Below are 14536 nucleotides of genomic sequence, written 5' to 3' on the forward strand. Positions count from 1 at the left end.
GTTTTAATGTTTTGATTTTAAAGTTTTCTTGTTATTATTATTTATATTATTTTGTAACATACTTTATGTAATACGCATTATTGAAGTAATATAAATAATCCGAATAATTACAGATACATGTTTGTTTCTCTTATCATTTTAGCAGATGCGTCCATTTACCCTTTTTTTCTATTCGATATATATCATAATTATCGTTCGTAAGGAGTAAACTCCAATCGTGCGTCGTAGCTGACACACACACACTTTTTTTTTTGTATGAATCTCTCAGGAATGCAAGTTTACTCACGATGTTTTCCTTCACCGTTTTAAGCAAATAACAATTAATGTCTAATATGCACATAACTTTGAAAAATCAAAGGTAGGTACTACGGCCTACGATTTGAACCTCGGATCCCTCGTTCGAGGGGCCGAGTTTCTAAACCATTAGGCTATCACTGCTTTTTGGTCACAGATTGGTTTACTTTAGGTTAAAGCTACAGATTGATAAAGTAATTATAATGAACGTGACTACCCCCTTATTGCGTTGCATCAAAATATATAACATATAAGTGATTACTGGGAACATGTCGCATAACGTTTCCATTGTATTGTAAAGCAGCTTACCTATACGGAGATATTCGGCTTCAGCTTTAGTCAATCGCTATCAAGAGCAGTTCACAATTAATACCCCTATACATGATAAATCCCTATGTTATATTGCGCATGTCAATTATTCTAAATGATTGACGAGGTTGAAAGCTGCACAAAGGAAGGATTACGGAAACTTAATCCGTTGCAGGAATCTATCCGCCCTACAAAGGCCCCGTCTCCCAGAATTCGTGCAACACGAGAGCATGTGTACGATATGCTCTCACATTACAAACATGATACATAGTTCAGAGTCAGTTGTGGCTTTTCAGTCTAATATACTAGGTGTTAACGCTTAAGGAAATTTACGTAACTATACAGATGGAACTCGACCGAATCCGGTAGAGGTAAATTGGTAAAAATACTTGGTTCTTTAAAAATAAATACCCTATGAACAAAAATAAAACTGCTAATAGAATTTTTAATATTCGTACGTTTATTTATAAATATCCTAAACAAGATCGTATTTGTTTGTTTTTGTATTAGCTGTAGAATTATTAGGTAGCACATTTAAAAAATCATTATGTTTAAAATATTGTTTCCGCTCCACATATTATAAAGGTATCTTACCTACTCCATTAGCAAATGACATTGCTAATTCCCGAATATTTTGTGAAGATGCATTTTATGAAGTTTCGTTCGTCGTTTCTTCTTCATAAATAAAACACCTTCAAAAGCAGTGGTAGGGTATTACCACCGCTAGGGTATCTTTAAAAATTGTTCTGAAAATGTAAAAAAACACTTTTATCCATGACCTCACATAAAATACTATTATACGAACTTAAAGAACAACACAAATTATAATATAATATAAAAATATAGACATAAGCAGTAAGACCATACAAAAGCACTAATAAAATAACTTTACAAATAACTTCACAACTTTAAGAAATAAATTTACAAAGTTGATGAAAAATGATTTTGATTAACAATGTCCAATAAAAAGTTTACTAGGTATATAAGGCAGAAGTAACCTTAATGCCATCATCAACCCATTACTGTCCCAATGCTGGTTTCCCCACTGTTATCCTTCACCGCTTAAGCAAGTGATAATTAATTTCTAATACGGACATAATTTTGAATAAATTAGAGGTGGGTGCCTGGGATCTGAACCCCGGGCCCCTGCGATGTGAGAACATCCGATGTAAGGAAATGAAATGCAGATCCTGTACTAATCCTGCACAACAATCAACACAGTTTCCATTAGGGGCACTACCCTGAACATAAGCTCACTCCAACATATAGTATAAGTACCCAACACATACATATTTGTTATTTAAAAGTTACATGTCCGTAATCCGTAGATAGCTATTTTAGAAGTAATACGTACAAGAAGGAGTAATTAAAGAATCAAGTAATAATAAAGTCTCTGCGCTTTTTAATAAATATGCAAAATATATAGAAAATATGAAAGTGCAAATATTTAATTGGTTAGGTGCGAAGTGGTTGAATGCGTATAAGAATAAGTTTCGAAGACGGAGATATAACGCTATCAAAATTCAATTAAAAATGTATGCATTCTGTTTATATTCGTAAAATTAAATGTCGTTGACTATCCAATTTTTTAAAGCTCATAATGCGAGATTTTAGTTCGCTGTAGGAGCGAATTCATAAACGTTGAACGTTTTGGAACAAACGTAAAAACTTGTACTATGGGTACAGGTGCATGGGCCCTAGGCGGCCCTAGGCCCTAGGCTAAATCAAAAGTCTCCAATGTACACACTCACACAGAAACAACAAAGGAAATTATGTAAACGTGAAGGAAAATTGAAACTCATGATTTTCTGGCAGGTCGCTTTACCATATAGCTCTTCACAATGAGTACCTCCCAATAAAGCCTTAATTAAATCGAAAAAATCCTGATTCGAACTCGAGCCTCCAGGTTATTAAGCCGAAGCCATATTAGTTCATGTAGAATTCGGGGAGTAATCAATTTATATGAAACTCAACGCTTTAATAAACTCCCTTCTGGCTTTTTAATTACGCTCCGAGGTATTAAATACAACAAAATTGGGTTACTTTCGGTTAAGTCCTCTTTTACTTAACCACCGCGATAAATAGTGTTGTGAAGGTGGTAGAACTCTTTGTGGTTCGACTCCGGCGGCACCACCGCCACACCTATTTCTGCCTCATAACAGCAGTGTTAAGCGTTGCTGTGTTCAGGTTTGAAGGAAGTAAGGGTGACATACTTTTCCGAGGCGTTTCAGCTTAGCCCTCAGAGGTAGCGACGCATCTGCGGCCGACCTCGGGTAGGAACATCTAATCCTGTCTGGGCCTGATTACAGATGTCCATGGGCGGCAGTAGCCACTTACCATGAGGTAGACTGCATGCTAGTCTGCTACTTCTATATTATACAAATACTTATATATTATACAAAGTGTTATCTCCTCTTTTGTGCCAATTAACGGTGGCAATGTACACTTTCTATAACATTTGTATAACGACTCCTCGAGTGGTTCTAGGGTATTTCGGAAAAAAGTAGAAAACTGGGCAGTCCCGTTCACAACAGAACGTATGGTCATGACAACTCGCCTCATATACCTTTAAACCCAATAGCCCGAAGGTAGCTAAAATCGTCGAATTTCGTGATATGAAACTAGTCGTTCCATTGTAACAGTGAATGATCCCTTTGACAGTAACACAATGGTATTTTAGCTTTATTTGACTCCTATCAAAGGAGACTCTTTAAACCAAAACCTCATTGTTCGTCGATGTACAATGTACATGTCCAATTTCCATATATTATTATGTACCTATAATAGAATTGTCCCTAAAATTATGTTATGACAATTACATAAATATTACACTACAATACTTATAGGTAAATATATACAGGGTGAATTTTTCAAACGGGCCTTCAGGGCCAAATCCGAAACTATAAAGATAAGCGGAAAATCCTGAAAGGAGTTACGTTTTGATACAAATTAAAACTACATTATTACTTTTTTAAAATATCTTTTACTCTAGCCGGGAATCGAACGAGTTCATTTTAATGAAAAAATACACCCTCTATATTATTCCACTATCTGATAGTGTCACATATAAGGATCAAATTCTGGGAAGTAATGATAAATGACAAACTAAAGGAAAAGCCTCAATTTTAAGAAAATACATTTTTTTTCATATTTATTTGGCAGTTAAGTTCCCGCCGTTCATTAATTTAAACATTTCGTAAATTATGAATTTTTTATATATATATAAATATTGTCAGTAAGTAAGATTTTAATCAATTAATTAATTAACTCAATTATTGGAATACTAAAGTAGTAAGACTACAGACCTAGTGTGTACTACAGACAGAGTGCAAACTTCTTTAACGGAGTTCTGCACTTTTTGTGATGGACAAATGTGTGTGTGTTAAACTCGCATCAGGACACGTGGGGTGATCGAAAATTCGTAAGAACGCAAAACAAACTGCAAAAGTCAAGTTGTCATCCGCTGTCAGCATAGAAAAAATATGTCAATGGGTGTCGGTTACATTTTTTATTTATTATATTTTATTATTCAGGTTAGGTTTTAAAAGTTTTCACTTCTGCCGGCACTCCTGAAGTGCAACCCTTTGATTTTTTTTATTTGAGTTTAATTTCATACATTTAACAACATACCTACTGGTACTTGCAAAGTAGTTTAACTTAAAAGGAATGAAAATACTAAGGAGAGAAAGGAGAATAAAAAAAATCCTTTTACTGCATTTGCAAATATGAAGACGGCAACCAACTTTTCTAAAGGCAAATATTTGTATAATTCTTCTGACAGGGGATTTCTGTTTTATATTTCCTATTCACTCGTAAGCCAAATATTGTACTCTTTATAACGTACTTTGAAAGGCGAAACTGACTTAGAAAAACTGTCGCGAAAGTAAATACAAATTTTTCTGCTCGATTTATCCGCATAAAAATTCGCAGGGCAGCTGAAATTTTAACGGTAGCATTTCCCTCTCATCTCTATTTAAATAAGTAAAGAGGCTATTTGTAAATATAAAACTTTTTTATTTATTTCGCTATTTTTATATGGCTGCTACCAAGTATTTTTTATATAAGTCACAAGTCGAAATTGCGGTTTCAGCCAAACTTTTGCCAAAAAATAGGATTCGGCAATGCTTGCTTAAATACGGAATCGTGTAAATTTCCGAACGAGCTTCGGTTTTGGTTTCGCTGAAACTAGGACCGAAGGTTCTTTACCATCAGGTCATCATTTGTTGTAACAGTAAAACTAGTTTCTGTCTATCACTACTTCATTATCGTGAAAGGGTATATTTTCATGACACTAGATTTTAGTAAAGGAGATGTTTCAAAATGTATGGGCTCCCGGCCACCTTTTGTACACTATAATAAAAACTAAGAAAACATGCAAAGAACAATTCGTAGGGGTTCATTTTCTTCAAATCATGTTTGTTTAATTGTGTAAAAACAATAATTTACACTTAAACTTGCAACACAATAGTGAAAAAACATCATGGCGGTAGTGATTACCGTAATAATGTCATCTGTCATTCTATTTTAACATACTATATGTATTATATACTTTTTAATATATTTTTTACACGAATGGGCGTAGATATATAAATATTGTATTGTATGTATTGAGAAACAATGCCTATATTTGATAAACATTAATTATATTTACTTTCATGAATCTTGACTTAAAACAAACATACCAAAATATGTACTTCTATACCAATTTATTTTAGTTAAAACATTTAAGTGTGTAAATAAAACAACTTTAACTACACATTTAGATAATATTTTATTTATTCTTGACTGAGATACATTATTTATTCATTTTCAATATCTTCCCTTATCAATATTTTCATCCAATCATGTAGCAGGTTCTGTAATATCCTGTGACGAGCTCAGCCCAAACATCAAACAATGGTCATAATGTGAGCGCAGCTACCTACGAGTACGGTTCGTTGCCCGGCGATGCAGTTGCAATAATAACTGATTATTTTGTCATCCCAAGAATATCCTTGTCTTGCTATTGTAATTATCTAAAAAAGAGCAGCTTCTCTAGTTTAAAATTATTAACGATTATTTCACGATTAATACAACTAACTCATGTATATTTTACCTGATGATATTGAATCCTTGTCAACACAATCCACAGCGATCGCACGAAAATCACAAGAGTCCATAAAACATAAGCTGGGTAAACAAGTAAGGTAGAATCAGTCCAAAATCGTAAGCAGCACAGAGCAGAAACATATTCAAGATTGATTTATATAATATGTATATACTTTTACACATATCAAATTGACAACTTCTTTTTTAATTTGACATGTCACTTACATCTATAAAACCAGATACTATTTAAAAGGTAGTTTTGTTATAATTATTATAAATAATTAATTAAATTCAGAAATAATGACGGGATACCCAAAACAAAATCCAGGTTGTAAATTACTAAGGTAACAATAACTTTACGACAAAAACAGCGAAATAAAGAATTACCGACATCCAATGAGTATAGTAACCTATGTGTAGGGTACACATAGGTTCCCTGACCGACGTCGACAGTTTTGAAAATTTAACATTGACAGTATTCCGCCATATTTAATATTTCAATGAAGAATGCTTATTTTAAATATTTTTAAACAGGAATACTTTAGGTTATCAAAATATATGTGTATTTTTCTTCAATTATACAAATTATTCGTGTTTTTTAGATATAGTGTACATGAGATGGCCGAAAATGAAACATCTCCTTTATGTTAATAAGAGTCTATGTAATTGCTGGTGAGTAGCAATGTCGCGGGAAAGTATATAAAAAGAAAGAAGGAAATTATATGTTTTTAGCATAGATATACTACTAATAAATACGTAGATAGGTTATTAACAAAACAATCGGCGCTTGTTGGTGGCACTCATTTCGAGAACTGCACACTACTTTACAAATATTATATTTAAACAACACTAATAAATAGTCAAGAGGACCAAGTAGGACAGCACGTCTAACTGAATGTGTAAAAAAGGGAGAAACATATAACTTTGTGCGTGATAGTCATGATGACTATTCGTCAAAGATGAGTATGAGTCAGATGCGTCTATTTGAAGTAATTGTAGAGTTATCTATAATGTACTTGGTATAGAGAGAATAAATTCGTATATGAATTAATTTCATTAGTATTAGTATTGAAGAAAAAATACGTAATTCAGTGCGTGTCTCTGCGCGAATGTTGCATGGAACGGAGAAGAGAGGGATTCAAGAGTGATTTATGATTAAATGCAGGTAAATAAAAAATGGATTTTTTTTTCGTAAGATTTAACTATCATCGTCTATGAAATGTTCAGAGCAAATCCGACTCCAATTATTTGGATGCCAATCGTCTTTCCTTCTTTGCTTGCGAACAATTTTCAACCACTTTAGTCGCCCTATTTCATTAAATGGGAACCTAAAACATACACAAAAATACAAACACTACCCAGAAACAGTATTAAAAAATATATCAACTTAAACATCAAATTACTGAATATAATAATACTTTCAAATTAGTAAATAATTTGTATAGTTTCTTACGGCACATATACCAATAATGTACCTTCTGGACCATGTGTTAATTTAATCTGTGATACATGTGATACATACGCAAATCATAACACTTCTTTTTTACACTTAGTAATTTGCCCATCTTTTTATTCGCTCTATTATCTGTGACATTTATTTACGTTAAAGGAGATGTTTCATTTTCGGCCATCTCATGTACACTATATCTAAAAAACACGAATAATTTGTATAATTGAAGAAAAATACACATATATTTTGATAACCTAAAGTATTCCTGTTTAAAAATATTTAAAATAAGCATTCTTCATTGAAATATTAAATATGGCGGAATACTGTCAATGTCAAATTTTCAAAACTGTCGACGTCGGTCAGGGAACCTATGTGTACCCTACACATAGGTTACTATACTCATTGGATGTCGGTAATTCTTTATTTCGCTGTTTTTGTCGTAAAGTTATTGTTACCTTAGTAATTTACAACCTGGATTTTGTTTTGGGTATCCCGTCATTATTTCTGAATTTAATTAATTATTTATAATAATTATAACAAAACTACCTTTTAAATAGTATCTGGTTTTATAGATGTAAGTGACATGTCAAATTAAAAAAGAAGTTGTCAATTTGATATGTGTAAAAGTATATACATATTATATAAATCAATCTTGAATATGTTTCTGCTCTGTGCTGCTTACGATTTTGGACTGATTCTACCTTACTTGTTTACCCAGCTTATGTTTTATGGACTCTTGTGATTTTCGTGCGATCGCTGTGGATTGTGTTGACAAGGATTCAATATCATCAGGTAAAATATACATGAGTTAGTTGTATTAATCGTGAAATAATCGTTAATAATTTTAAACTAGAGAAGCTGATCTTTTTACTTTTCTCTTTTTTAGATAATTACAATAGCAAGACAAGGATATTCTTGGGATGACAAAATAATCAGTTATTATTGCAACTGCATCGCCGGGCAACGAACCGTACTCGTAGGTAGCTGCGCTCACATTATGACCATTGTTTGATGTTTGGGCTGAGCTCGTCACAGGATATTACAGAACCTGCTACATGATTGGATGAAAATATTGATAAGGGAAGATATTGAAAATGAATAAATAATGTATCTCAGTCAAGAATAAATAAAATATTATCTAAATGTGTAGTTAAAGTTGTTTTATTTACACACTTAAATGTTTTAACTAAAATAAATTGGTATAGAAGTACATATTTTGGTATGTTTGTTTTAAGTCAAGATTCATGAAAGTAAATATAATTAATGTTTATCAAATATAGGCATTGTTTCTCAATACATACAATACAATATTTATATATCTACGCCCATTCGTGTAAAAAATATATTAAAAAGTATATAATACATATAGTATGTTAAAATAGAATGACAGATGACATTATTACGGTAATCACTACCGCCATGATGTTTTTTCACTATTGTGTTGCAAGTTTAAGTGTAAATTATTGTTTTTACACAATTAAACAAACATGATTTGAAGAAAATGAACCCCTACGAATTGTTCTTTGCATGTTTTCTTAGTTTTTATTATAGTGTACAAAAGGTGGCCGGGAGCCCATACATTTTGAAACATCTCCTTTAATTTAAATTATTAAAAAGAGCGTCTCTCCTTTACTACACCCTTCAAACCGTAACACTCGGTAACATGGGCCATATTGTACCTGGTACAGCTATAATGTATTAAAATTGGAAGGTGTAAAGTATAAAGTAAAAGATCATAAAGTAAAACAAAGACAGTCACTGAACATTCTTAAAGAAAACAATTGGCCATAAGCTAGTCGAACTCGTACTCGAGTGCCATACTACCGAATTTTCATATATTTTTTATTTCTAGTTTCAAGTAGAAATAAAGCGAAAACGCTGAAATTTAGGGCTTTCTTGTATGGCGTCCATTTATATTCAATTTTTTTATATTTAGTATTTGTTTGTTAAAGGGGCCACCGTCATAAATACTCTGCCCAGTATTCTATTACGTTTCAATATGTTGAGCCCAGTGGTAGGCGAACAGACTGCGGGGGCCTTTCTAATAGGGTTCCGTTATTACTTTTTGGGCACGGAACTTTAAAAATAACATCAGGTTGTCGATCACTGTTTCAAATATTTGTAACTCATACTGGCAATAACATATATATGATAATTTTAGTATAGCGCTGTGTCAACCGATCGATGCCAGTCGGCATGTTTGATCTGAGCAAATATCATATCATTTTCATTACATGGTCCAGCTTGGACATTTTATGACTTCGCAATACAAATAGATATCAAAGTAAACAAGCAAGTCCGCGCTGCATTGCTTACTTATGTCCGGTGGTTGGTTACCAAAGGCTTCAAATACGTTCGTATTTACGCTCATGTCCCATTTACACAACATTTATTCTGATATTTTAATTTAAATAAATGTTGTCTATGAAATTGAGCTTGCAACGTTGATATATTTTCCTATACTTAATGCAATTTACCCTAGTCCAAGTTCCTACTTGGACTAGGGTAAAATGCAAAAACATAGTTAGTAGTCCTCTACTAACTATGTTTTTGGACGGTAGTGATTTTTATAATAGGTATAGGAATAGCAGACGAGCATGCAGTCCACCTGATGGTAAATGGCTTCTGCTGCTTAGTTTCTTACCTGAGGTTGGCCACAGATGCGCCGATGCTTCTGAGGACTAAGCTGGAACGCCTCGGAAAAGTATGTCTCTCTTACCACACCCTTCAAACCAGAACAAAGCCTCACTTAAAACTGTTGTTATAAGGCAGAAATAGGTGTGGCGGTGGCGCCGTCAGAGTTGAACCACAAGTCGGTGGTGGTGGTGGTGATGGACGGCATCCAGATTGGAATGGAGCCCCCTGATGTTGCACATTTCCACAGTAAGTGTGGAGGAGGTCGCCGCTGAGTATACGTTTCCCTTATTATTCTGCTTTTCATTGTGGTGGTATAAAAAAGAGGAGGAATTAGAAAGGACTTGCGATGCTCTTTCGACGCCTCTCGGTACAAGGTGCGGATCCCGTAACGCCGTGCACAAGGTAATGTGGGATACTGGCGCGGGGGCCAGAAGTGCCCCCGGTCTTCCCCGTGCACGATTACCCGGCTCTACTCCGGTCTCTTACTCCGGCATGGCAATCGTGCAACGTGATTTTTCGCCGGTTGGCGGGACAGTCTCCCGGGCCAGAGGTTGACGGTGTTGCCCGGGTTCGGGTCCTCAACTAACCGGCGGGCGGCCAGCGGAAAACCGTTTCACCGGGTCTCCCTGGCTCCCGCGCCAATACACCACACCTCCGAGAGCAACGACGCCTAGAAGGACCCACCGGACCCGAAAGGTACGCCGTCAGAAGCACCACAGAGGATGGGAAGTTTATCCCCTGTCCCGGATGAACTGGCTCCCAGGCGCACTACCGAAACACGAAGAGTCGTTATTAGCGGTAGACTTCGGCCTGAGGGTGGTAGCCAGCCAGGCAGATCCCACGAAGAGATCTTACCACCAAGCGGGACACCTTTGGGAATTACGCCAGGCTGTGTCTGACCCAGCATCCAGTGGGACCGTCGCAGTAGGATGTTAAATACCCGAGTAGACGCAGCTGCCCATCTATCCGGTAAAAACCCTTAGTCGCCTTTTACGACACCCACGGGCAGGTATGGGGTGGTCTATTCGCCACCGGAGCCACACGTCACAAGTCCAACGGTCCAATAAAATGTATGGTTTGTCGTTTCTTAGCTGTGATAATTGTTTGTTTTTGGTAACCAAATTAAAATTATGCCATAAGTTTTATTTAAGAGGAATCCATCTCTCGCACTTGTCAACAATCAATTTACTAATACCCATGTAATACCCAATAATATAATTAAAGTGGCCGTTGGTTTACATTACTATTATTAACACACACACACAGTACTTAGGACTAGAAACAGAAACGCATCTCAGACCGCCCTCATGGCTTATATTAGGTTTATACTGGGTTACTTTTGAACAATCAGATATTTCTCTAAAATTAAAAATACTAAAATCATAAATTAAATGTAAAGGCATTAATTAATAATCTATTGTTTCAAAAGCATTTTCCAAAAGACTGTTACTATGCAAGGAAACATTAGTTCGCTAGCTCGTATTATAATAAGCTTGTTATTTCAATTGGAGTATTCAGGAGTATAAGCTCATTTTAAGCTTCCCGAACAGCGCTATTAACGAGGAAACGTGTATTGTCTAACTTAGATGCCTTGAGCTAATTATAGGACCCTCATTCATATTGTATCCGAACTGGAGACAAGCTATTGTTTATACGTAATAGTGTCAGTATCCTATTTTGAGGACTGGAACAATGATGAATAGAAGTTTAACATAATAAGGGTGGGTTGCACCAAGTAATTTTAACGTTAACAAAAGCCTAACCAGAAGTCAAATCTACAATAACTAATTCATGGGTTGTATCATTTTAGTTTCAATTAACATGACGTTATAACTAACACGACTTAAACCGTTCGATTACGTTCGGTTAAAGTTATTGTTTTTGTCAACTTGTCTGTCAACGTCGATAATTAATTGTGGCAACAGTGACACAAATTACCTTAATGAAAAAAGCTGGGTGCAACGCAGGGTTGTTACATTCCATCGCTATCGTCAATGTTATTGCTAAAGTTAACTTGAACGCAAACTTTAAACGAGCCTATGGTGAATCCTACCCTAAGTTGGCCCCCTGTTTCTAGAAATTGAATCATTAAGAAATTCTTAAATGTCTTCCGTTAGGACTAAATATAAACAATGAGACGTTTCAAATAAGAGAAAAATAAGGGGAACTGTTGCGTTTCATTTTTCACATTTTGTTGCCCCTTAAAAGTGATGGTGCCTGGGGTGTAAAATGAGTTTAAAAAGTACAGGTACAGGAAATACAAATTAAGCAGAATCGTACCGCCCGAGGCGGCTGCTCCCTCTGGTCCAAGGTACACCTCTGTACCTTTAGTGTGTGTGTAAACGTACAAACATACTAAGGGTACTATATCATACTAAGGGTACTGGCTTAAGGAGATGAACATGAGGTGAAGGAAGGACCAGCCGAGAGCGGGCATTAGGCTAGGGCTAGGGCCAGGGCCATCTTCAGTATCCACTATCGGTGGTACCATCGCACGTATTTGTGACACGGCAACTGCTTTATAACTGATGGTTTAGGAATATAGAAGAAATACAATTTTTTATCATTGCCACCAATTCGGTCAATATAAATTCTATTGCTTGATATAAATAATACGTAAACCTCCATTCAAATTGGTTTAGTAGTTTCTGAGAAAATCGCGGACATACAAGTTTACATACATACATACATACATAGCGATCGAATACAGAAGCTTCTTTTTTAAAGTTAAAAAGGCTGTTAAAAAACCAACGGCTACTTTAATTATACTTTAGGGTATTAGTAAATTGATTGTTGATAAGTGTGAGAGATGGATACCTCTTAAATAAAACTCATGGCATACCTACTTTAATTTTTGGTTACCAAAAAAACAACAATTATCACGGCTAAGAAACGGCAAACCATAAATTTTATTGGACCGTAAAGATAAGACAATTATTTTGAGAATATATTATGATCGTTAAAAGACGCGCACTTAAAACTATGCCTGTTCACGCGTACCACAATCACATCACACACCAGTTACAGTCCGCGTAAAACTGCTAGTTCGGTCGGAATATAGAAATTAATCGCGTCGCCATAGCAAATTGTACACCTGCTCGCAACAACTTCAAAGCGGACTAGCAGTTTGGCGCGGACTATACGAAATATCGACAAGCAGTGTCTGCGATAGAGTAACAGAAACTTTTTTTAATCAGTTAATTGCGCTGTAATCAAATTTGACTACATTATTAGTATATTAATGTATTAATAGTAACACCTCTAACAAGTACTTTTAAGGTATTAAAAAGGTTCGACTTCGGCGGCACCACCGCCGCGTCTATTTCTGTCTAATAACAGTAGTGATAAGCGCTGCTGTGTTCTGGTTTGAAGGATGTGGTAAGGGAGACATACTTTTCCGAGGCCTTCCAGCTTAGTCCTCTTGAGTGGAGGCGCATCTGTAGCCTGCCTCAAGTAAGTCTAATTTTACCTGGTTGATTACATATATCCATGAACGGCAGAAGCCACTTACTATTATCTCTATTACATGATCTGTCTACTAGTTCTATATTACAAAAAAGATAAACTTCAATATCATCCACAAAGCAGGCAGCAAAATTTGGTCGGTTCGTACAAAATGTGCAACCGCCCACCGAATTACCGTTAGAATGCGGTTGTCGGACGTGTGAATAGGCACTTATACGGAACAAAAAGTTATACAACGCTCCGGTTGCTTTCATTGCCCACACGTTACACGCATAGTAGAGATAATGTGGATTTTGAACCGGTTATTCGTAACAATTTTGTAACGCAAAGGTTCTGTAGATTATCGAAGTTAATAAATTGTGATTGAAAATGAAAAATAGGTAAAAAGTATGCCTACTCCATTTGATTTGAGAGTTTTGCAAAACAATTAGACACTTTGTTGTTATCATCAATAGAATATGATTGTTATTAAAAACGTGAATTTTTAATAACAGTTAGTAAAGTACACGAGTAGGTAGTCATAGGGTAAAATAGATAGATATATAGACTGAAAGTGACGTAATTTGGTGAGGAATTACCTTGCCTTTTTTTTACAAACTAATGGATAATATATTTTATTTATAGTTGTACAAAATTAGTTTTTTTTAACTTTATCTTCGTTGTCTATGTAATCTATCTTACGATATATTTAAAACGAGTACGACCTAATAAAAAAAAATGATTAATTATCAGTAACTGTTTCAAGTTTATATACTTTGTTACTCCATAAATTATATACATTTCGTAACTTTTAAGCATTATAATACTTATTAGGAAAATGTCTCTCAGATCTCAAAAATCACATTAAAACACTAATATAAAAAGAAATAAAATTAAAAGCGTAAATCATAACAATAAATTAAATATTTTATTAATAATTAAAAAATAACACCAGTTAAACTACGCGTATTAAAACTGTTATATACAAATTGTTACGTAACTCGGTACCGTCACTTTCGTGCTCAAATTATAGCAGATAACGTGGACTTTGAACCGGTTATTTGTAACGAATACTGCTCTTGGTTCCGTACAATATTCAGCTTAAGAAATGTAAACAATAAAGGAAATATTTAAAAATAACAACAGTAAAACTACGCGTATTAAAACTGTTATATAGCAAATTGTTACGTAACTCGGTACCGTCGCTTTCATTGCTCAAATTATAGCAAACATAACGTGGACTTTGAACCGGTTATTTGTAACGAATACTGCCATTGGTTCCGTACAATATTTAGCTTCGTCAATATAAGAAAT

The sequence above is a fragment of the Epargyreus clarus genome, unplaced genomic scaffold, assembly GCF_041222505.1.
Source record: "Epargyreus clarus isolate Ecla_fem2 unplaced genomic scaffold, WU_Ecla_fem_2.2 ptg000007l, whole genome shotgun sequence".
In the NCBI taxonomy this organism is placed as follows: Eukaryota; Metazoa; Arthropoda; class Insecta; order Lepidoptera; family Hesperiidae; genus Epargyreus; species Epargyreus clarus.